At 42.0% G+C, this 21,184-nt stretch overlaps 1 long non-coding RNA gene across 1 annotated transcript; it reads left to right on the top strand.

Moving 5' to 3' along the window:
- Positions 1 to 1,118: 1,118 nt before the first annotated feature.
- On the top strand, positions 1,119 to 20,755 carry LOC147361439 (uncharacterized). Its single transcript, XR_015137916.1, has 3 exons — positions 1,119 to 1,181; positions 17,192 to 17,303; positions 18,079 to 20,755. It is a non-coding gene; the product is annotated as an uncharacterized LOC147361439 (long non-coding RNA).
- Positions 20,756 to 21,184: the final 429 nt, after the last annotated feature.

Below are 21,184 nucleotides of genomic sequence, written 5' to 3'. Positions count from 1 at the left end.
GGGGGGCAGTTATATAGGGAGAACATGAAATATACATATGTTCAAACCACCTATATCATATGGTCTGTCTTCCCAGCCGTACATTAAAAGACTAAATCAGAGCCATTGAACCATTTAGAATTGTGATAGTTATAATTAAAAGTCCAAAGCCTTTAGCTTTTAATTAAAAAAAGAAATCATTCCAAAAAACGCCAGCCAGTGATTAGCTCAGAAAATACTGACATTTGTTTTGGTTGGGTCTAGTCAGGAATTAAAGACTGCTTGGTATGTCAGAGAGGATGTAATACAGGCTCCTGGTAATACTAGTTTTTTCTTATCTATTCTTGCATAATAGATTGTCCCCAAACTAGTGATTTTCAAATAACAAAATTTTAACCTCACAGTTTGTATGTGTCAGAAATTTGGAAATAGTTTATCTGGGTGGTGGTCCTGGTGATGCACTTCCTTGCAGGTTTGAGGACTGCTTCCACGATGGCCCCCGCTCATGGCCGTTGGCCTCCATTTCTCCCCGTGTCAGCCTGTCTTCGGGGCTGCTTGACTGTCCTTGTGACAGGGCAGCTGGCCGCCTCCGGAGTGTGTGATCCAAGGGAACAAGAAGGAAGTTGCCCTGCCTTTTGTGTTCTAACCTCAGATATTTGTGTTCTCATCTCATTGTCCCTTCTGTGACACACCATTAGAAATGAATCAGTAAGTCCAGAGATTTCCCTGGTGGTCAATGGCTAAGACTCTGAGCTTCCAACACAGGGGCTCCAGGTTCCATCCCCGGTTAGGGAACTAGATCCCACACGTCACAACTAAGTTCTCATGCCACACGCATGTCGCAACAAAGATTAACAGATTCCGGGTGCTGCAACCAAGACCCAGCACAGCTAAATAAATAAATATATATATTTTTAAAAGACCTTAAGAAAAAAAGAATCACTAAGTTCAGTCTACAAGAAGGGAATTCATCTCCATTCTTGAAGAGGGAAATATCAAGGAGTTTGTTGACATATTTTAAATCACAATGTATGCTGGGTACTGAAAGCAAACCGTGGATGCTGAGTTCAGAGATCCATAGCTGCTCAGACTGAGATGTAATGAGCATCTAGGATCTTTCTTTTTTTTTTTTTTTGACAGGTAAGAAGTGGATTTATTCAGAGAGAAGAACATTCTACAGACAGTGTGGACCATCACAGAAGGTGAGTGCGGCCAGCATCTAGGATCTTGGAAGAGTTCTGAGGCTTGGACCACTGAGAGGAGAGTGCCTTGGCTGCTAATGTTCAAACCCTGCTTGAATGGTGGACACTGATAGTATCAGTTACAGCTGAGAAGTCAGGTAACCGGACAAAAACTAGTGGGATTGAATCGGCAGGCTATAACTAATCTTGATAAGAATGATTATAATGTAATGGTGGGGAAAGAAGTCAGTTCTGTGGAGAAGAGAGAGTGGAGATAACTGACTGGTGTCTACTTATACACCCTCCTTCCTCATCCCCCAAGCACACATACAGGCACACCTTGGAGATAATGTGGGTTTGGTTCTAGAATACTGCAATAAAGCCAATATCTAATAAAGGGAGTCATACTAATTTTTTGTTTTCCCAAGATATGCTGTGGTTTTATGTGTGCAATAGCATTATGTCTAAAAACCAACGTACATACCTTCATTTAAGAAACTTTTACTGCAGGGACTTCCCTGGTGGTCCAGTGGTTAATACTTCACCTTCCATTTCAGGGGGTGTGGGTTTGATCTGAAACTCCAATACTTTGGCCACCTGATGCAAAGAGCTGACTCATTTGAAAAGACCCTGATGCTGGGAAAGATTGAGGGCAGGAGGAGAAGGGGAGGACAGAGGATGAGATGGCTGGATGGCATCACTGACTCAATGGACATGGGTTTGGGTGGACTCCGGGAGTTGGTGATGGATAGGGAGGCCTGGTGTGCTGTGGTTCATGGGGTTGCAAAGAGTCGGATATGACTGAGCGACTGAACTGAACTGGGGAGCTAAGATCCCACATGCCTCGTGGCCAAAAAACCAAAACATGAAACAGAAGCAATATTGTAACAAATTTAATAAAGACTTTAAAAAGGGTCCACATCAAAAAATTAATAAAAACAACAAATTTTTATTGCTAAAAAATACAGACCATTATCTGAGCCCTCCATGAGTCATATTAGTGACTTCAAAGATCACTGATCACAGATCATTAAGACATATAATAAAAATGAAAGAGTTTGATATATTGCAAGAATTCCATAATGTGACACAGAGATGCTAAGGGAGCGAATGCTGTTGGAAAAATGGCACCCATAGGCACGGGTGCCACAAACCTTAAACTTGTAAAACTCACGGACTCTGTGAAACACAATGAAGTCAAGTATAGTTAAGTGCGATGCGCCTGTGACACTCATCAATGTTCTCTACTCAGTCTTGAGGCTTCCTTCCCTACAGCCCTACTTGCTTCATGTGGAAAGAAAACCTACCTTAATATTTGAATTCTTTTAAGTTACAATTATATGGATCTAAAAGTTGGCTTAAAGCTCAACATTCAGAAAACGAAGATCATGGCATCTGGTCCCATCACTTTATGGGAAATAGATGGGGGAACAGTGGAAACAGTGTCAGACTATTTTTTTGGGCTCCAAAGTCACTGCAGATGGTGATTGCAGCCATGAAATTAAAAGACGCTTATTCCTTGGAAGGAAAGTTATGACCAACCTAGATAGCATATTCAAAAGCAGAGACATTACATTGCCTACAAAGGTCCGTCTAGTCCAGGCTATGGTTTTTCCAATGGTTATGTATGGATGTGAGAGTTGGACTGTAAAGAAAGAAATCTGAGCGCCGAAGAATTGATGCTTTTGAACTGTGGTATTGGAGAAGACTCTTGAGAGTCCCTTGGGCTGCAAGGAGATCCAACCAGTCCATTCTCAAGGAGATAGCCCTGGGTGTTCTTTCGAAGGAATGATGCTAAAGCTTCAGTGCTTTGGCCTCATGTGAAGAGTTGACTCATTGGAAAAGACTCTGATGCTGGGAGGGATTGGGAGCAGGAGGAGAAGGGGACGACAGAGGATGAGATGGCTGGATGGCATCTCCGACTCGATGGACGTGAGTTTGAGTGAACTCCAGGAGATGCTGATGGAGAGGGAGGCCTGGTGTGCTGCAATTCATGGGGTCGCAAAGAGTTGGACACGACTGAGTGACTGAACTGAACTGAACTGAACCATATAAACTTCTCCAGTTTCTCCATAGAATATAGCCAATTTTGATTATATCAAGTTTATAGCTATAGAATCTAGAGCAGTAAGCTTGATAGATACTGGTGCTTTGTAGCAGATGGGATTTAAAAAACCCACACATGCTAAGGGAGAAAACAAGCAAAAATCAAAAAGAGAGAAGCGACACTCACAACTCCAGCAGGACATTGAAGCTATTCACATTTTAGTGAGCTGTTTAGTGAGTCCTTTGCCTGGCTGAGAATTCTATTTAAAGAAAAGTTAAAAATCATGGGCGTAAATGTTAGTCGGCTATGGGTCAGGTGTGCCGGGCTGTAATTAGAATCATGCTCTTTGGTCATGTTGAAACGTAAAGGGTGAGAAAAGACCTTTGGAAAAATCAATTTTCAGATGTATGTAATTTATCGTGTGGTGATAACCTGAAATGAGATTTAGAGGTTTGCAATATAAAATGAGGAAAGATGAAAGGTTGCGAAATCAATTTTTGTTTCATGTTTGATTTAAAACGAAGTGGTGAACGTGAAGGGATAAAATAATAATGATGTAAAAGTTGGCATCTAAGTGACAGCCTGGAGAGGAGAGAACTGGGCAGTGAAGGCTTGTCTGCAGTGATGCAGGAGAGAACGAGATAAAGCCGAGTGTCCTTGAGCACCAGGATTTGCCTTACTGTCTGAATGTTCTCGGAATTGAGGTTGTGGCCGTCTTTGTTCTCCTTTTCAAACAGCCGGCTCTGACAGCATCTTTTTCTGCTCTGAAGACTTTGAAGGGCTTTCTTACAGCTTTGCCTCATAAGGAGGTAAGATCATGGACAACTCTTTGTTTCTTCACGCATAACCAGCTTCTTTCCATTTTTCACTTGTTTCAATCGTGTGTGTACATTGCTGTATTCCTGCGTCCTGTGTGCCCTTAAGGTAGTCAAGGGGAGACACCCCCATTTGCCTTCCTTCACTTGACGATTCCACTGATGGTGCAGCGGCAGCAAACTGCTCAGTAAGCAGCCATCTTGGAGACACAAGACTGTTAGGGTCCAGCTTGTCAGGATCCGGTCAGTCAGCTTCCTGGAGGAGTTCCATGTGTCCTCCACAGTCACCTCCATTGTCTGTCATTCCTTCATTATACTTTATTCCTTTCATTTTAGCCTTTTGGTTCTCTGCTTCAAGAACAAATATGTGAGGTCTCCTGGACTTCACCTTGCCCTGTCTGTGGTCAGCAGAACAATAGCCCCTCGTAGAAGCCCACATCCTAATCCCTCTAACTGTGCCTGTGTCACATTACAAAGGGACTTTGCAGATGAGATTAAGGCTGTGGCTTTTAAAAGAGGAAGATTATCCAGGATTATCCCTGTGGGCCTCTTTTAGTCCATTTAGGCTTCTATAGTGAAATGCCATGGGCTACGTGGCTTATAAACAACAGAAAAGTGTTTCTCACAGCTCTAGAAGCTGGGAAGTCTAAGATCAAGGCACCAGTAGATTCAGTGTCTGGTGAGAGCCTGTTTCCTGGTTCTTAGTTGATACCTTCTCCCCATGTCCTCACATGTTGGAAGGGGTGAGGGAGCTCTGTGGGGTTCCTTTTATAAGAGCACTAATCCTTTAGTTCCTAGGGGCTCTCCACTGAAGACCTGAGCACCTCCTAAAGACCTAAGGACCTAGGAGCACTTCCTAAGACTATCATATTGGGCATTAAGTTTCAGTATATGAATTTTGGGGGGCACAGATACTCGATCCGTAGCAAGGCCCAGTCACTCAAGCCCTTAAAAGCAGAGAACGGCCTCCAACTGGAAGCAAGAGAGATGCATTCAAAGGGGAAGCTGAGAATTCCAGACATGAGAAGAATTCAGGGCACAAGGACTGGAGAGGAGCCTTTAACTGAAGATGGTCCTCAGCTGACAGTCCGTGAGGAAAGGGCTCAGTCCACAGCAAAAGGAATTGGATTTTGCTAACAGTTGGATGCATTCCTAATGAAAGTGTACGTAGCTGGCTGACACCTTAATTTCAGTTTTGTGAGACTGAGCAGAGAAACCAGAAAAGCCCACTGGGACTTTTGACCCATAGAACTGGGAGATAATAAATTTGTGTTGTTTTAAGCTGCTAAAATTGGTGGTCATTTGTTATGGCAGCAATGGGAAATTTATATGCTAATATATTCAGACTGCTGGAAATGAGTTTCACCCCTTAAACTGAGGTGAAGGAGCTTTTTTTAAAAATTAGAAATTTATACCTTTTTAATCTATCACGGACTGATTCTTTTATAGCACACTATTAATAATAAAAACTATTACTAAAGAAATAAAATTTTAAAAAGCATGCAAAGTATGAGCCCTGAATCTTTTACTTATTTTTGACTCAACAGCATAAAATTGCTCTTTCAAATTGTTATAAGGGTTTCTAAATGCTTACCCTAAAATATCTGCTTCTGCCTTTGAGGTTTGTGAACTGTTCATGGATCAGCATTAGTCCACACAGATCACAATTTCAGTAGGACTGAGAGAAGCTCAGTCACATCCAGTTTGTGAGAATGTAAACACACGAATTGGAAGTAGGATGTAAGCAAACATCTAGGGTTGAGAGGCTTAACTGAATAGTTTCTAGTGAACATTGTGATATAGCTTTGTAAATCTCTGAAGCAATTGCAATTCATCAAAAAAGCCACATGACTTCTTTATGCCCTAGAATTTAGTTGACTTTTATGTAGAAATTTATCTGTTTAGCGAATTAGAGGGGAATGCAATGAAAGGGCCAGGAGTACCCTGAGTTTCATGATGCTAACTGAGCCCTGACATTATCAACATTTTAGTAGGAGTTACTTGACCACCACTTGAGATCTTGCGTGTGCAGGCAGCATGCTCCAGGTTGATGGGGTGGACGTTTCATACGAAGGAAACTGGAGACAAACCTTGAATATTGCATGATTATTTCTCTGATGAACTCCAAAAGCAGGAAGCATCCTTTCATTCTGTTTTTGATATTATGTGCTTGATGAAACTGAGAGAGTCATTTCCTAGGCAGGTTGATAGGAAGTCTAGGGGTCCCCAAGGAGAGAGGGGTCTGGAATTCTTAAACAGCCTGAGAAAAATGCCCAGAGGGGCCCAGGTGAAAAGGGATGGGCTTGCTACTACTGTAGAAAGGAGGGGCACCTCAGGCGTGATTGCTCTCAGGCATCTAAGCCGCCCCCGGCTCCATGTCTGGTCTGCAAAGGACCACACTGGAAGAGAGACTGCCCCCAGAGGCGTAGGTCTCCCGGGTTGGACTCTCAAGACAATCAGGACTGAAGGTGCCCGGGGGTCCCCACACAAGCTCCCATCCTAATTACACCTGAGGAACCCCGGGTATTAATAGTTTGGGGGGGCCAATCCGTCGATTTCCTTTTAGATACTGGGGCAACTTATTCTGTGCTTACTGAAGCCCCTGGCCCACTTTCTTCCCGATCCGCTTCCGTAATGGGACTGTCTGGACGAGCCAAAAGGTATTATTTCAGTTATTCTTTATCTTGCAACTGGGATTCTGTGCTGTTTTCACACGAGTTTCTGATCGTGCCAGAATCTCCCTCACCCCTTTTGGGAAGGGATATACTGAGCAAGGTCCATGCCTCTGTTTTCATGAATATGGAGCCCTCCCTTTCTCTCCCTTTAGTTGAACAAAATGTAAATCCTAGAGTATGGGCTGATGGAAAATCTGTGGGTCGAGCACAAAATGCTATTCCTGTAGTTGTTAAGCTCAGAGACCCACACGTATTTCCACATAAGAAGCAGTATCCACTGAAACCTGAAGTTAAAGAAGGGTTAAAACCCATCATCGAAAATTTAAAGGAGCAGGGACTATTAATTCCCTGTAACAGTCCTTGCAACACTCCTATTTTGGGTATAAAGAAATCGAATGGTAAATGGAGACTAGTTCAAGATTTACGAATAATAAATGAGGCTGTAGTTCCTTTACACCCCGTGGTGCCTAATCCTTATACTCTATTGTCTGAAATTCCTGAACGGGCCAAATATTTCTCTGTAATTGATTTAAAGGATGCCTTCTATTCAGCGCCTTTGGCGGAAGAAAGTCAATTCCTATTTGCCTTTGAAGACCCTACGCAGCCAGCTTCTCAGTTAACCTGGACAGTTTTGCCCCAGGGATTTCGTGACAGTCCTCACTTATTCGGACAGTTTCTCACGGGATCTACAAAATTTTAATAGCTCTGAAGCAGTGGTGTTACAATATGTAGATGATATTTTGCTCTGTGCTGAGACAGAGGAAGCTTGTTCGCGAGCCTCAGAAGATTTCTTAAACTTTCTGGCAGGCTGTGGTTACAAGGCATCAAGAGAAAAGGCTCAGCTTTGTCAACAATCGGTTAGATATCTGGGCCTAATCATATCAGAAGGGACTAGGGCCATAGGCCCTGAGAGAATTAAACCTATACTAAATCACCCCCTACCTATGACTTTAAGACAATTGAGAGGATTTTGGGGAATCACAGGTTACTGTCGAATTTGGATTCCGGGAACTTGCCCGGCCTTTATATAAACTTATAGCTGAAACTCAGCAGGCCCAAACCGACAAACTGGTTTGGTCTCCAGAAACTCAAAAGGCTTTTAAGGTTCTTCAGACTGCTCTCCTGCTAGCTCCAGCTCTGAGCTTGCCCACAGGGTCAGAATTTGATTTGTTTGTCACTGAAAGAAAAGGTGTGGCATTGGGAGTTTTGACACAACCCCGAGGGCCTCATCAGCAACCTATTGCTTATCTAAGCAGAGAATTAGATGTAGTTTCACGTGGGTGGCCCCACTGCCTAAGAGTAATTGGGGCAGCGGCTTTATTAGCGTCTGAAGCTTTAAAAATAATTAATGGACGAAACCTTACTGTACTGACTTCTCATGATGTGAGTGGAATCTTAAATTCTAAGGTTAATATTTGGATGACAGACAGTAGGCTTCTTAAGTATCAGTCATTGTTGTTAGAAGGACCAGTAACTAAGCTTAAAGTTTGTGTAAATTTAAATCCTGCCACTTTCCTTCCTGAGAAGGAAAATGAAACACCTGATCATGATTGTTCTCAAGTCCTAACTTTAAACTATGCAGCTCGGGAGGATCTAAAGGATACCCCATTAGACAATCCTGACATGGAAATATTTACAGATGGCAGTTATTTTGTTCAGGATGGAAAGTGTAAAGCAGGTTATGCCGTGGTGACTACTGAACAGGTTTTGGAAGCAAAATCTCTCTCCCAAGGAACCAGTGCTCAGTTAGTGGAGCTTGTGGCTCTGACCCGAGCTCTAGAGTTAGACAAAGGGCAGCGGATGGGCCTGATAATCTATGTGAGTCTACTTCTGCTGACTCCAAATATCCTGAGTCTGCTGTTGTATCCTCAAGACAATATATTCCTGTCCTGGGCTCACTCCTATGCTGCATTCCACAATTGGTCTAACTGCTGGGTCTGCAGAGAGCTCCCCTCTTCGTCAGTGGAAGGCTTCCTGTGGTGGACATCCCCACTTCAAGAAAAAGACTTTCTCCAAGTCTGTGAATAACCTTCGACAACAATCACATGCAATGCCTCTTCTTCATCTGATGACATCTACCAACCCTAAAATGGACTGGTGCAACTTTGTACTCTAACTATGGACATAATGTGACTTTTAATTTTGATTCCTCAATTGCCTCACTTTGGGAGACATTAACTAGTTCCCCATGGTGGACAACTGTCTTAATTACAATAATTCTGGTTGTTTTGTTTTTGCTGTTTGCTCCCTGCATCTGTAATTGTATAACTGGATTTGTTTCTAGCTGCATGAAAGCTTTTAAGTTACAAATGGTTGCTCAAACTCCTGCTACTGCTGTAGCTTCCTCCAGCTACTATTTGGGGCCCCTGGATCAGATATCCTCAATATGAGGATTAGAATATGTTGCCTCACCAATTTAGGGACAACGCCCCTTGTCAGCTCGGAAACAGTTATGGAACGAAAACGACGCCCCTTTTCCCTAGGCAACATAATTCTCCTAAAAGAAAAGGGGGGAATGAGAGAGTCATTTCCTAGGCAGGTTGATAGGAAGTCTAGGGGTCCCCAAGGAGAGAGGGGTCTGGAATTCTCAAGGAGGAAGAAAGGACAAACTTTTTTTCTTTCTCCTCATTCCTTAGGATTATATAACAATAATGTATCCTGCCTAAGGACAGTCTTTGGATTCAACCTTCTGTTATCTTAAAATGTTAATTATGGGAGTAGACCTGGTCTTTACAAGGATGTATCTTGCCTGAAGACAGTGTTATCTTAAAATGTAAATTATGGGAGTAGGTCTGATGAGGTCTTTACAACCTCCAGACATTCTTTGGATTCACTGGAGAGTATATAACTTCATTGTTAACACTAGCAAGCGGGTACTCTTTCTACCCTCTTCTGATGCCTCTGTCAGAAGCTTTCTCTATCTCCTTTATACTTTAATAAAACTTTATTACACAAAAGCTCTGAGCGATCAAGCCTCGTCTCTGGCCCCGGATTGAATTCTTCTCCTCCGGGGGCCAAGAATCCCGGTGTCTTCACGTGATTCAACAACAACCTTTCAAAACTAGCATTTTCTTACAAAAAGAGACCTTTGGTTTAGTGAAAATGATACACACTCATTGTAAAAACAAAAACCCCCAACAATACAGAAAGTATAAAACAAGTAAAAAATTAATGACAAAGCCAGATCCCAGAGATGACTTGTTAACAGTTTGGTAAACTTACCTCTGGTCTTCTCTACATATGAACATTTGTACACACACACATACACACACATATACTTTTACATGCTGCTAAGTCACGTCAGTCGTATCCAACTCTGTGCAACCCCATAGATGGCAGCCCACCAGGCTCCCCCGTCCCTGGGATTCTCCAGGCAAGAACACTGGAGTGGGTTGCCATTTCCTTCTCCAATGCATGAAAGTGAAAAGGGAAAGTGAAGTCGCTCAGTCGTGTCCGACTCTTACCGACCCCATAGACTGCAGCCTACCAGGCTCCTCCATCCCTGGGATTTTCCAGGCAAGAGTACTGGAGTGGGGTGCCATTGCCTTCTCCGATACTTTTACATACTTTTACAGGCCACTTTCCCTGGTGTCCGATATAGGTCTGCATCACTTTCAATGGCTACACACACAAAAGAATACACATACTACCGTTTTACATAACCTAGTCTTGTATTATTGACATTTACTTTCTACATTTAAAAAATAATTTTATTTATTTATTTATGGCCCTGCTGGGTCTTCATTGCTGCACAAGCTTTCCTCTAGCTGTGGTGCGTGGGCCTCTCTTTGCGGTAGCTTCTCTTTTCAGAGCGTGGACCCTAGGGTGCTCAGGCTTTCAGCAGTTGTGGCTCCCAGGCTCTAGAGTTCTGACTCAGTAGTTGTGGCATACGGGTTTAGTTGCTCCACAGCACATGGGATCTTCCCATACCAGGAATGGAACCTGTGTTTCCTGCATTGGCAAGCGGATTCTTTACCACTGAGCCACGAGGGAAGTCCAGTGTTTGCAGTTTTAACATTATAAATAACAGAGGTGAATGCTCTGGTGCATATGTTCATCACGTGGTTAATTCAGATAAAAACCTGTAGGTGGAATAGATGTGTAAAAGCATAACTGGTGGTGGTTTAGTCTCTCAGTCGGGTCCAACTCTTGCCACCCTTTGGACTGGAGCCCACCAGGCTCCTCTGTCCATGGGATTCTCCAGGCAAGAATACTGGAGTGGGTTGCCATTTCCTTCTCTAGGGATCTTCCCAATCTAGGGATCAAACTGGGGTCTGCTGCCTTGGAGACAGATTCTTTACCGACTGAGCCACCAAGGAAGGCCCAAAGCATAACTCTATGTAATATTTTCATGGCAGTTACTGAGCTGCTTTGCAGAAAATCTGTACTGGTTACTCTCCCATTTGCAGTGCATATGGTTTTTCCAAGGTTTAACAACAGTGCGCTCCTAACTCCAAATGGGCAAAAGCCAGATTCTTCCTGTTTAATATTGGCTGGACTTTCATCTGTTTACTAGTCCTTTGTGGAGAAGCTTGTGTATATGACTTCCACGTCATGCTCCTTGACTATTTTTCCAGTGATTGTTCATTCTTACTGATATTTAAGAACTTTTTGCATATTTGAGATTAGCCATTTGTTATATACTGCAAATGTTTCATCATATGTAGTTTTTTTAAGTTGTTGTGAGAACACAATAGGAAATCTACCCTTTCAACAAGATTTTAAATACATAGATAGTATTCTTAACTGTAGGTACCCTGTTGTTCAGCAAGCCTCTAGAACTTGTTCATCTTGTATAACTGAAACTTGACACCTGTTGAACAGCAGCTCATGTCCCCTACCCCGGCCCCTGGAAAACCACAATTCTACTCTGTTCCTGTGAGTTTGACTATTTTAGATACCTCATATAAGTGGAATCATACAGTATTTTTCTCATATGTACTTTTTAATATACTCAAATGTACAGTCTTTGTGGTTTCTGCTTTTCATGACGTATTTTGAAAGACTTAATTTATAATATAATTTCATTTCTTTGGTATAAGGTCTGAACTTGAGTTATGAATGCAGATATTTACTCCCCCTAAATTGTTGGCCAACTTTGCAAACACAGTTTGTTTACTATTTCATCCATTTCACCAATTTTGGAATGTTGTCTTTCTTACATACCAACTTCCTTATGTGTTCTTGTGTGTATATGAAGTGAGCGAAAGTCGCTCAGTCGTGTCCAACTCTTTGCAACCCCATGGACTGTATAGTCATTGGAATTCTCCAGGCCAGAACACTGGAGTGGGTAGCCTTTCCCTTCTGCAGGGGATCTTCCCAACCCAGGGATTGAACCCAAGCCTCCCACATTGCAGGTGGATTCTTTACTGGCTGAGCCACAAAGGGGAAGCCCAAGAATACTGGAGTGGGTAGTCTATCCCTTCTCCAGTGAATCTTCCCAACCCAGGAATCGAACCGGGATCTCCTACATTGCAGGCTGATTCTTTATCAACTGAGCTATGATGGCCTCAGTATATATGTGAAGTGAAGTGAAGTCGCTCAGTCGTGTCCGACTCTTTGTGACCCCATGGACTGTAGCCCACCAGGCTTCTCCATCCATGGAATTTTCCAGGCATGAGTACTGGAGTGGGTTGCCACTTCCTTCTCCAGGGGATCTTCCCGATCTAGGGATTGAACCCAGGTCTCCCGCGTTCAGCATATATGTATGTGTATATATATGTATATATGTATGTATATATTATGTACATGTATGATGGCACCCCACTCCAGTACTCTTGCCTGGAAAATCCCATGGACGGAGGAACCTGGAAGGCTGTAGTCTATGGGGTCGCTGAGGGTCAGACACAACTGAGTGACTTCACTTTCACTTTTCACTTTCATGCACTGGAGAAGGAAATGGCAACCCACTCCAGTGCTCTTGCCTGGAGAATCCCAGGGATGGGGGAGCTTGGTGGGCTGCCGTCTATGGGGTTGCACAGAGTCGGACACGACTGAAGTGACTTAGCATGCATATATGTATATGTACACATATACATAAATATATGTATATGTATGTGTATATGAAACTAGCATTTAAAGACATGCTCTTTATTTAATTTTTATTTGGGGTAGGAAACCATGGCACAGGATGTCACAGGCAAAGGAATTTCCCTTCAGTCATTTACTGTCAAAGTCATCACTGTTTATTGTGAAAATTTTAACTTTCCTCTTTCTGATGATTCAGATTCTACTAGAGGAAAAGAACTGTAATATTTAACACCAAATGTATAAGACTGTGTGGGCTGACAAGAAATGGAAATACTGGTTTGAGTGATGAGTTACTTTGTGTCTGGTGGGCCAAGATTCTTGTGAAGGGGGAAGACATAAATCTGAATCTTTTTAATCTAATGCTTTTCTTCCAAGAAGATCACATAAGGAGCCATATCTGACACCTTCCTCTGACCCAGCTTTCCTGACATTCGATGCCTGTTATAGTTCCTTTCCCTCTTCCTTGGTGGCTCAGTGGTAAAGAATCCACCTGCCAATGCAGGAGAGGCAGGTTCAATCCCTGGGTCGGAAAGATCCCCTGGAGGAGGAAATGGAAATCCACTCCAGTATTCTTGCCTGGGAAATCTCATGAACAGAGAACCTGGCAGGCTTCAGTCCACGGGGTCAAGAGGAGAAGAGGGTGGCAGAGGATATGATGGTTGGATAGGATCACTGACTCAGTGGACATGAACTTGGGCAAACTCCAAGAGATAGTGAGGGACAGGGAGGCCTGGTGTGCTGCAGTCCATGCGGTCACAAAGAGTCAGACACTACTTAGCAACTGAACAACACCAACAAACCCTTGATATTACTATTGCATCTTTGCATGGTCAGGTCAATGTGAACTGAACCCAGCCTTCTGGCTTCAAATTCCAAGTTTTTCCAAACTATATTTCCACACACTTCCTCTATATGTTGCTGGTTTTAAAGTGAAGGTGGTGTTAGGGTGTAGAATATTCTGTCATTTGATAGTAGTTGCTGGAAGAAGTCAATTCAGATTCCCTTTCTGAATAGGAGAATTCATACAGGGGCCATTCCTGGTAGGACTCCTCTACCCCTCACCAGCCTTGTGCTGTTTCAGTTCTTCCTTTCCCCTCTTCCCTTCTGCTTGCCCATCTTTCCTGTCTGTTGTTTTTTTTGGCTCTTCCCTTCTGCTGATGCTCAGGCTTTAAAATCTCTCAGACTGGAATGGTTGATGTTGTTGCTCTTCTTGAGTTGCTCAGTCATATTCAACTCTTTGTGACCCCATGGACTATAGCCGGCCAGGCTAGGTTCCTCTGTCCGTGGGATATCGCAGTCAAGAATACTGGAGTGGGTTGCTGTTTCCTCCTCCAGGGCATCTTCATGACCCAGGGCTTAAACTCAAGTCTCCTGCATTGGCGGGCACCAGGGAAATTCTGGAAAGGTAGATGACCTCACAGCTATAGCATTCTATCATTGGCAGGAGCAGGGGACAGACTCTAAGAACCCCTGAACCTGCACACTCTGGGGTGCAAAGATAAACATACTCCATAATTCATCAAATTGAAATGTATCAATATTTGGACTGGATTTTATGCTCCAAGTTAAGAAACTGAGAAACACTCACCCAAAGGAAAATAGGCTACTTGGTAAACTATAGCAGAGGTAGAATGGGCATTAGTTAAGAACACAGATACCAAATGTATAAGAGTGTGGTGCCTTTATAATCACATTCCAGAAAAGCTGTTAATGCTGTATAGGAATAGGAAGAACACCAGACCTCGTGAAAAGGAGTGAGAGATGAACTCCTCAGAGGTGACAAAATCAAATGAACATTTCACTCCTTAATTTTCAAGGATAAGAAATCTCTTCTGTGTCTGACTAAAAACAACTCAAATAGCTTGGGCTTTCCAGGTGGCTGGCTTAGTGGTAGAGAATCTGCCTTCCAATGCAGGAGACACAGGAGATGAGGGTTCAATCCCTGGGTCGGGAAGATCCCATAGAGAAGGAAATGGCTACCCACTCCAGTATTATTGCCTGGAGAATCCCATGGACAGAGAGCCTGGCAGGCTACAGGCCATGGGGTTGCAAACAGTTGGACATGACTTAGTGACTAAACAACAGCAACAACACAACTCAAGTAGCTCATTACTGCCATGATGAAACAAAGAACACAAGTTTGGGCAATATATAACTTATAGGGAATGTGATTTGTTCCTTACATTGACTTTAATGTTCCTATAAGCTCTTGCCTTAGGTCAACACAGCTCAATATATTACTTTTCTCATTTCTAGGCAAGACAGTGCTATAATTAAGCAGTGAATAATTAGCTGCTTTTTCTCACGTGAAAATCCCAGTCACCCAGAGAGATGGCACTAGAGGTTTATTTTCCACAAGTCAAACCAGCCAGTTCATTATCAGATAAAGTCCCCGTCCTTTTTTTCACTACTGTGATACCTACGATTTACAAAAGGGAATTTCTAAGAAGGACTGTTCCTTTTCCTGAGAAGTAGAGTTACTTCTTTCTCACCCACAAAATTTCACATTGCCATTTATTTATCCTCTTCATCCCGCAAAAGGACTTGGGTGACTTATAACCAAAGACGTGCAATTCAGTTGAGTTGAACAAACGTTTGTTAAATGCTAGACTCTTCAGCAGGCACAGGGAATACAAATTTGACTAATACTAATTTCTTGATGGGTCTCTGAGCTTCCTGGAAACCTGTAAAGTCCAGAGTTCAAAGGATGTTTATTAATGTCTCTCTTTTTTTAAATTGAAGTATAGTTGATTTAAGATATTATATTAGTTTCAAGTGTACAGCATAGCGATTCAATATTCTTATAGTCCATTGAAGTTATTACAAAATAATGGCTATATTCCCTGTTGCTGTACAATATTTCTTTGTTGCTTATCTATTTTATACATTAGTAGTTTGTACCTCTTAATCCCACACCCCTGTCTGCTCCTCTTCCCTTCCCTCTCCTCACTGGTAACCACTTGGACTCACAAATATAAATATAGAAAGTGAACTAGTGGATACGAACAGTTCTTGAGTGCCAGCACAATGAAAAGTCCCTTCTACTTTTCACCTATGAAGGCTAACATATTTTTTAAAAAATTTAATACTTCCTTTTATTTATTTGTCTGGCCACTCTGGGTTTTCATTGTGTCATGCAGAATCTACTTCTCTGACCAGGGATTGAACTCAGGCCCTCTGCGTCAGGAGCACAGAGTCTTAGCCACTGGCCCACCAGGGAAGTTCCTCAAAAAGTGTTTGTAACTTCATGTCTCTTGGAAATTGCTTCAGTTCATAGGGAGATTGCTCTTTCTTCTTTACATGGTACTCCCTTGGATGTACATACAATAATGTATGCAACCAATTCCCTTGTTTCAGACATCTAGGAAGTTTCCAATATTTTGCAGGTACAAGTAATGCGGTCATGAATAATCATGTGCACGTATATGTTGGTACTATTGTGGGTGTATCTTTAGGATAAATTCCCACAAATGGGATTACTGGTTTGATGTAGTTTTTTAAAGATATTTCCAAATTTCCCTCCTTGGGGACTATTTCACTTTACTTTTCCATCAGCAATGTGTGGGAGTGCCCGTTTTCCCCACAGTCTTGTCCAGTGAGGGCACTGCAACATTTTTATTTTGTTTTTCAAACTGATAGGTGATAAATGCTATCTCAGTAAAGTTTTAAAGTTTTGCATTTCACTTATTGTAAGCGAACATCTTTTCATTTATTCAAAGTCTATGTTAAAATCCCTTTATGAATTGTCTGTTCATGTCTTTTGCCCATTTGACTTATTTTTGGACATTTCCCCTCAATTTAAAAAGTTAAAAAGATAAATTGGGGATGTTAGCTTTGATATATATTACAGATATTTACTCCCAATCTATCATTTGTCTTTTGACTGTTTACAGTATTTTTGACCATGCAAAAGTTTTTATTCTTTTCTTTATGTAGTCAAATTTACCAATCTTTTCTTTTATTGCCTCTGAATTTTGAGTCACAATTAGAAAACCTTTCTCTGCTCCGAAGTTAGAGAGGATTCACTCATGTTTTCTTCCCTTACTTGTGTAGTTTCACTTTTTTGGGTCTCTGATCCTTTTTAAATTTATTCTTTTATCTAGTATAAGCATTGAATCTAATTTTTTCCCAAATGGCCATCCAATTGTCCCAATCTCATTTATTAAAAGTGACTATCTTTGCTTTAGTGATTTGAGATCCCGTCTTTATCATGTGCTTGATTTTTATATGTAGTTGAATCTGTGTGGGAGCTTTTCATTCCATTTCTTGGATTTGTTTTCTACTCATGTACCAATACTACACTGATTTGACTATAGAGGCTTTGTAGTTTGCTTTAACATCTGATCAGCTAGTCCTCCCCAGAACTCTTCCTTGTCAGTGTTTTCTTAGCCTTTATTTTCCCATGTGCCTTTCAGGATCATCTTTTATGAGACATTTCATTCTTGATTTTGTTTATTTCTGAAGGTGTTCTGGGACTCTGTTGGAAACTGTCTATCCTAGGAATATCCCTCCCTCTGCCCTAAAGTAACTGAAGTCATGAGAACCTTTTACTGATGGCTTACCTCACAGCTTGCAGGTAAGTTAAAGCCTTAGCACAGTAATTCTTAACCTTGGCTCACATTAGAATTACCCAAAAAGCTTTTAAGAATTACTGGTGTCAGGGCTTTCCATTAAATTAGAATCTCTGAGGTTGAAGCCCTGGTACTTTAATTATAAGAAAGCTTCCCAAGTGATTCTAATGTGCAGGTAGGCCTGAAATCTATCACTTCAGAGATGTAACTGGGAATATCCTTGTTTAACACTTAACGTACACAAGAGAACAGAAATAGTATGTAATAAGCTGTGATACAAGCATACAACCAGAAGATTAGTCCCATAGCAGACAGGAGGTGATTTTGAGCTAGTGGAAAGTGATCAAATGGTGATATTTGGGAGAGAAAATAATGGGAAAAAGAAGAGTGGCCCAAGAACTCTCAGAGTGGATATAGACCATACACTTCATGCTTAATACCTACGTCAAATAGTGTGCTTTATAATTACACTTATTGAAATCAGTCAGGTACAAATGTTCTTCTTAAGCTTCAGATAATCCATGGAGGCTAAAAAAAGTGGTTTTGGGTACCTGTGGGGAGAGGGAGTTCACATGAAGTTATACTAAACGGAAGCTCCTCTGATAATGTGAGAAACTTATCTTTATTTCTGAAGGGTGTGGCTGTGGTTAGAGTACTTAACTCATGGTTCTCTTCTGGAACATTTTCATAGCACACTTGGTTATCATGCCTTAACTCAGGCTGCTATGACAAAAATAACATAGACTGGCAACTTAAATAACAAACATTTCTTTCTCACAGTTCTGGAGGCTGGGGAGCCCAGGATCAAGATGCTGGCAGATTCACTGTCTGGTGAGGACCTTGGTAAGGGTATCTTCTTCTTGGTTCTTTGTGTCTTCCCAAGGACACAGAGCAAACGCTCCAGGGTGTCTAATCCCATTCATAGTGGTTCCACCCTCATGACCTAAGCCCCGCCCAAAGGCCCTGCTTCCAAATGCCATCATTTTGAGGGTTAGGATTTCAACATATGAATTTTGAGAGGACACAAACATCCAGTCAGGGCTTCACAGGTGATTCAGGGGTAAAGAGTCCGCCTGCCAAAGCAGGAGAGGCAGAAGACTTCGGGTTCTACCCCTGAGATGGGAAGATCCTCTGGAGGAGGAAATGGCAATCCACTCCAGTATTCTTGCCTGGGAAATTCCATGAACAGAGGAGCCTAGCAGGCTATATAGTCCATAGGGTCCCAAAGAGGCAGACACTACTGAGTACACATAGAACATCCAGTCAACATCTTCGTCAGAAAGTACATAGCGTCTGACCCTTGCTTAACAATAATCATTCTCATTTTCATGCCATGTGCTTTTGTTTTGCGGAGAAGGCGATGGCACCCCACTCCAGTACTCTTGACTGGAAAATCCCATGGATGGAGGAGCCCTGTAGGCTGCAGTCCATGGGGTTGCTCAGAGTCCAACACGACTGAGCGACTTCACTTTCACTTTTCACCTTCATGCATTGGAGGAGGAAATGGCAACCCACTCCAGTATTCTTGCCTGGAGAATCCCAGGGACAGGGGAGCCTGGTGGGCTGCTATCTATGGGGTCGCACAGAGTCGGACACAACTGAAGCGGCTTAGCAGCAGCAGCAGCTCTTGTTTTGTAAGCTACCCTTCTTTAAAGAGTAATTGTCCTGCTTCAACCTATAGTTTTAACAACTATAGTTGAGATATATTCAAAGAGAGAGAGAAAAGAGAAATTAGAATGTTTTAAATTTTTTTTTTTTTAAATTGGAGCCCTCTTCCCAGGAACATGCTTCTCACTATAAATCTTTTGCAGGATTATTGTCGGGCACATTGTCCACTAGTTGACTTAAAAAACCCATGTCTCTAACTGCATCTTCCCCTGAAGCGAATCCTCTGGGGTAGCCAGTGATTGAGCTGTCCCTCTTAAATCAGGGGGTTGGCATCAAAAATGGTATGTTGCTTTTCCTTCTCTTTTATTTTATCCAGTCTTTGCACAGTGTGTCACTTAATTAAAGTGAGTGTCATTTTATATGACTTTCCTGCTTTTCATGGCTCATTATTTTTCTTCCAGTCTAGGAAGTTGCTGTACACATCATTTCTCATTCTTTCTCTGTGTCATAGAAAACGACCAATTTGAAAGACAGTTTTAGTTTACTTCTATGCAAGACATCTAGTGACCTTTCTGCTTGCCAACAAAAGAACCATTTCCTGTCCAGCATTAGCAATTAACTTCTTACAATTGATTTTGTTTAAGGTCAAAACAGAGACATCACTTTGCCAACAGAGGTCTGTATAGTTCAAGCTATGGTTTTTCCAGCGGTCATATATGTATATGATGTACTCTGTACATCATGAGAGTGAAAAAGTTGGCTTGAAGCTCAACATTCAGAAAACGAAGATCATGGCATCCGGTCCGGTCACTTCATGGCAAATAGATGGGGAAACAGTGGAAACAATGGCTGACCTTATTTTTGGGGGGCTCCAAAATCACTGCAGATGGTGATTGCAGCCATGAAATTAAAAGACGCTTACTTCTTGGAAGGAAAGTTATGACCGACCTAGACAGCATATTCAAAAGCAGAGACATTACTTTGCCAACAAAGGTCCGTCTAGTCAAGGCTATGGTTTTTCCAGTGGTTGTGTATGGATGTGAGAGTTGGACTATAAAGAAAGCTGAGCACCGAAGAATTGATGCTTTTGAACTGTGGTGTTGGAGAAGACTCTTGAGAGTCCCTTGGACTGCAAGGAGATCCAACCAGTCCATCCTAAAGGAGATCAGTTCTGGGTATTCATTGGAAGGACTGATGCTGAAGCTGAAACTCTAATACTTTGGCCACCTGAGGGGAAGAGCTGACTCATTTGAAAAGACCTTGATGCTGAGAAAGATTGAGGGCAGGAAGAGAAGGTAGTGACAGAGAATGAGATGGCTGGATGGCATCACTGACTCAATGGACATGAGTTTGAGCAAACTCTGGGAGACAGTGAAGGATGGAAGCTGTTGTATTGCAGTCCATGGGGTTGCAAAGAGTCGCACATGACTTAGCAACTAAACAGCAACAAGGTCAGTGGTAGCCTATAATATAACTACTTCAGTAAATGTAGCTTTACAGAAAATGGAGATCATGTGTGAGACTGTAAGTGAAATCTCACATCTCAAAGTAAAGCAGTTCATTTTCTGACATTTTTAAAGTAGTTGCCAATGGTGTGGTATTATCTCCAAAAAAAGCTCACACCACCTTGGAAGGCACTGGCCACATCCCATGGCCAGAAAGTTCTTCTGTGTCTTGTTCTGGGTTATTCAGTTCAGTTCCTAATGTGAAGATTCAATAGAGATGCTCATAGGATTTCCTTGGTGATCCAGTGGTTAAGACTCTACACTCCCAATGCAGGGGGCATGGGTTTGATCCTAGACCAGGGAACTAAGATTCCATATGCCAACTTATCAAAAAAAAAAAGAAAGAGAGAGAGAGAGAGATTCTGACAAAATAGAAGATGTTCCAGGTGTTCATGGGGCTGGAAAAAATCTCTGAGAGTACTTCAAAAGTTTAGCTGGATATAGAAAAGATAGGGTGGACATGATGACCACTGTCATGTATTTGAAAGGGTATTTTGTTATGAGAGGTAGTCATTTTTTTCAAAAATTGAAGACCAGTTCCAGGAATATGCTTTTCACTATAAATCTTTTGCAGGATTATGTCAGCTGCATTATCTGTAAGTTGATTACAAAACCAGTCTCTGTAACTGTGTCTTTCCTTGAAACAAATCCTCTGGGTAAGCTGGTAACTGAACTATATTTCTCTTTTAAATCCGAGGGTTAGCATCAGAAATGGTTCTTTTGACCTCAGAAGCATAATAAGTGTCAAGGGGTATAAATATAAATATGGCAAA

Source organism: Bos grunniens, chromosome 12, assembly GCF_055505025.1.
Source record: "Bos grunniens cultivar Pamir isolate PY7600 chromosome 12, Bosgru_T2T1.0, whole genome shotgun sequence".
Classification (NCBI taxonomy): Eukaryota; Metazoa; Chordata; class Mammalia; order Artiodactyla; family Bovidae; genus Bos; species Bos grunniens.
The sequence above is the reverse complement of the archived record's forward strand: the minus strand, read 5'-3'. Positions and strand labels throughout refer to the sequence as shown.